The sequence below is a fragment of the Paroedura picta genome, chromosome 1, assembly GCF_049243985.1.
Source record: "Paroedura picta isolate Pp20150507F chromosome 1, Ppicta_v3.0, whole genome shotgun sequence".
Taxonomy (NCBI): Eukaryota; Metazoa; Chordata; class Lepidosauria; order Squamata; family Gekkonidae; genus Paroedura; species Paroedura picta.
In genome coordinates, this window is record NC_135369.1 from 151,780,933 (window position 1) to 151,785,680 (window position 4,748).

Below are 4,748 nucleotides of genomic sequence, written 5' to 3' on the forward strand. Positions count from 1 at the left end.
GTACTTGTCTGCCTTATTGTCATACACGAGTTTACATTCTTTGGGGCTTGATTAAGCAGGCTCATGGGCATGGCAACTGATCATTGTGTGACCCTTGCACACATGGCTGAGAAATATACAAAAACCAAACAAGGGATGTTGCTTTCTTTGATTTGCATTTGACACGATCCTTCAGGATAGACTCTGGGAGAAGCTATGCAGGACATATATACCAGTTAGGCGGCTTTTTTTGGGGGGGGCTAACTCATCTTTAATACTCAGATTATTTTATTTATTTTATTTTTATCTTGCCACTCTTGGCAACGACTCATGGCAGGTTGCAACAGTGTACATAAAGCCCCCATTAAAACTAAATAACCCAGTTAAAGTTCACTGTTGTGTAAATTGCTGCTTATCTGCTGTCATAGAGAGGACAAGATTGTGTCCTTGTTCCTACCTTGTTTAATCTTTACTTTAACAATTTAGTTGAGATCTTTCTTCAGTATTGTCATAGAATCATAGAATCATAGAGTTGGAAGGGGCCATACAGGCCATGGACTACAATTCCCATGAGCCCCTGCCAGCGTTTGCCTCCCAACCCCTACGTGGCAATTGGTATTTCCCTGAACATGCAAGAAAGCGCCACAAGAGCCCACCCACTCAAAATCTGCTTGAATTCAAAGAACCAACATTCTGTTTAAAAGCTTCCAAGGAAGGAGAGCCCATCATCTCCCGAGGAAGCCTGTTCCACCAGGGAAACACTATCAGTCAGGAACTTCTGGATGTTTAGCCGAAAATTGTTTTGAATTAATTTCATCCCACTGGTTCTAGTCCTACCTTCTGGGGCAACAGAAAACAACTCTGCTCCATCCTCTATGTGACAGCCCTTCAAGTACTTGAAGATGTCTATCATATCACTTCTCAGTCATCTTCTCTCCAGGCTAAACAGACCAAACTCCCTTAACATCTTGGTCTCCAAACCCCTCACCTTTTTCTTTGCCCTCCTCTGGGTGCACTCCAGTTTCTTCCCAACAGTATAACTGCAGGTTACAAGAATCAAGTGCTGTAACATTACCGCTGTCCACTAAAATGGCAACAGCCTCTTAATAAATTTAAATCTGGTTTGTGAATTCAGTTGTGAAGTATCCCCCACCTCCATGTAGAGCTTCCTCAGCCTGGCTTTGTAAAAACACATTACAGCACTGCAAAAATATGCCTTTTCAAAGAACATGTTTAGGAACAAAAATGAATGTACAACAACAAAAATTCCCCTGTAGAGGGCATAACTGTGCTTTTGCAAATGAAATGAAAGATTTGGCACAGTTCATAGAGTTGTCCTTGTTTAAACCTAGGGGACAGTGTTCTAAGCAGTGCTAAGCAGCTTAAATTATATGTGGCACAATTCTGAAAGGTAACATTTGGATACTGGAGTAGTAGAACACTGAAATACACAAATCTGACGCCCTGACCTCTTAACATACCTGTTCCTACCACCTAGACCAGCAAGCATATATTTTGAAGTTAAGATTCAGTTATTCTTCATACACTATGTGGACAGCTGAGGGTCTAGCTTTCAGAGTTTTCCTCAAGTCTGTCGGTTCACAGGCAAGACTTTGTAGAAGGGACTTGTCAACATTTTGCTCCCCTCTGGGTTTCAACAACCTGATACACACTCAGATCTCCCTGGTTGTGTTTGCGGTTCGCCCGAGGACCGAGTTTGAGGGTTGAGGCAGGGTCAAACAGGCAATGCACTGCTAGATCCTGTCTGCAGGATCCAGTCAGATTAAACCGAAACTGACCAATAATGTGCTCTGGTCGGAAGATCCATTGTTTGCTATTGTATGGAAGTTGAGGTTTTCAGGGGTTTCTCAGTTCAGTTTTGCCTCTTGTGTCCCACCATGCTGAGATCCTAATAAAGAGCTGATTGAACTGCCAGTGGCCCTAACTTCCTTCAACCTACGGATCTCCCTCCAGGATTTCATTAAGTCTCAGGATCTTACAGTAGGCCAGTTTCTCTTGCCACTTGATTTTTTAAACAGATGATTACTAGTTATCAACATTCTTGCTTCTGGGGGCATATTCTGTACTCATTTGGGCAGTTATGAAATCATGTTTTGCTGGGAAACCCTGTGAGAATATAAGAACCTTTACCTTATCCATGGGTTGGTTGGGTTTAGTATTACATATATTAACACATTTTACTATTTGAAGTAGGAACAACACATTATTGGATACTGAACTATTGTGATGAAGAAAATAAGCTGTACAAGGAAAGGTTGAAGGAATCAGAATGGACATCTGGAAACTCAAAATTTACTTTTATGAGGATGACATATCTGTTCTTTGTGTTTTCACTTTCTTCTTCCTCTTATGCTCTTTTTATTTCTTCATTTTCACTTTTTATCTGTATCGAAACTATTAATAACAATTGTTTAAAAGAAGAAACCAGAAAGGTGAAGATGGAGGCCGCATGCACACAGTGAGGACTCTCTTACAGGTGCTATGAACAAAGAGCCTTGTTCTTTGCTGGTCCAGAAAGTTAGAGCAGATCTAAACAATCTTAATTTACAATGAGAAAATTTGCAAGGGAAAGAACTGGAACTAGTTGTTTGACTCTTGCTAGATGTCTTCAGCCCTTGGTTGGAAATGCTCAACATTTGTATTTCCTGCATTAAGCAGAGGGTTGGGTTGGCTGGTCCCTAAATCTGAGCTCTCTAGGTTTCTTGACAGCCCTGGAAGGGCTTCCCGAATGAATCATAGAATCATAGAATAATAGAGTTGGAAGGGACCTCCTGAGTCATCTAGTCCAACCCCCTGCACTATGCAGGGCACTCACAATCCTATCGCTCATCCACTGTAATCTGCCACCCCCTTGACCCTTCACAGAATCAGCCTCTCCATCAGATGGCTATCCAGCCCCTGTTTAAAAATTTCCAAAGATGGAGAACCCACCACCTCCTGAGGAAGTTTGTGCCACTGAGAAAATGGTCTAACTGTCAGGAATTTCTTCCTGATGTTTAGACGGAATTTCTTTTGAATTAATTTCAAGAATGGGTGGAAATTAATTAATTTTAATATATATTTAAAGTTTGTTGAACATCTATTGGGTGCTATGACCATATACAGTCATGTTGACCTGCTCCCCCTCCCAAAATGGCCAATGATAGGCTTGAAGGGGGTGGGAAGGGGAGCGGCCCCTGGTAGGTGAGTATACCGTTTTGCTTTCCAACCATATTCTGCATGATCATGCCATGTCTGAGGTTGAAGCCTGAAGAATGTCTCAGGGGTTTCTCCATGGTAAAAAAGGTGACAAAGGCTGCTCTAGAACTATAGCTACCTTGATTTTCTTGTCTGTGAAGGGAAAGCATGGAATGATTACAATAGCACCATGTCTTATGATGTGAAGATGCAGTCATGGAAAAGTCTCATTCCATGTGCAGTGCCTTTCGTTTGCCACTGAGTAACCACAGTTTGCCATCACACATTTTGGGTTAAGGAACAGAAGACTTGAAAGTAAGCACTGAGTAGAAGCTTGATCTCTCACAGGACCTTCTAGGAAGAGTGGCTCTATGACAGTGGTCCCCAACCCCTGGTCCAGGGACTGGTACTGGTCCGTGGATCAGTCAGTATCGGGCCGCGGCTCCTCCTTCTCCTCCTCCCGGGCTGCTGCCTCGGGGGCTGCCCTGCCACTCTGCCAATGGCTCACCTTTGGTGCTCTCCAGCAGCCGCCATGGCTGGGGCTCCCCCTCGGCATGGCACTGCGCAGCTGCTGCTGGCAGCACCCCCCCCCCAGCGGGCATGGCGGGAAGTCAGGGGCACTGGCAGGAAAGCAAGTGGAATGGGGCTCAGGTGGCAGTGGTGGCCCTCAGCAAAAGACTACCCCCCCCCTGGTCCTCAGTAAAACTGTCAAGCGCTGACCAGTCTCCAGTGATAAAACAGTTGGGGACCACTGCTCTGTGATATGTTCTTGATAACATATAGTATAGTATAATATTAATAGATAGGGCAAGATGGTTTTAGACAGTAAAGATGCTGGAGCCATGAAATAGATAAGTTGTGGGGAAGAACAGAAGCAAAATAAGTAAACCTGTAGGAAATGTACAATATCATGCCAGATATTGTCTTTGTATTCATTCCCTTTTTGTCCAGTAAATGCAGAGTTGTAACAAAATTGCTACAGGGGATCCAGTCAGTTTTGTTTTTTTTAAGTGTGATGCAGCATCTTCTCAACATCCAAACTGCAATATATTGTGAACAAGAAAAGTCCAGATATACCATCTGCTATCCTTCTGTCATGATTTTAAATCTGATATGGAAAATGCTGGTAGAAGTAGAACAGGGCAGATGCAAAATAATAGAATCCATCCATTTTGTAAATGTAACAGCTGTGCATGGGTGTGGAAGAGATAGTGTGGACTACCCAAAATCAACTCCTTGCTGTAAGAACCCTTCACCAACTGTACGGTGGTCAGGCAATGCTTTCTCAATTGCTGTATCCGCTCACATCCCTGCGGCAGCTGGTGAGGGCCCAGCAACCAACAGAAAAGGCCATTTCCCTAGCTCACCGCCCCTTCCATTATATGGAACATGAGACATAAGAAGCCATGTTGGACCAGGCCAATGGCCCATCCAGTCCAGCACTGTGTGTCACACAGGGGCCAACGCCCAGATGTCATCAGGAGGACCACAAGTGAGGCGAGAACTCCAGAAGCCCTCCCACTGTTGTTTCCCAAGCACCAACAAAACAGAGCATCCCTGCCCCAGACATA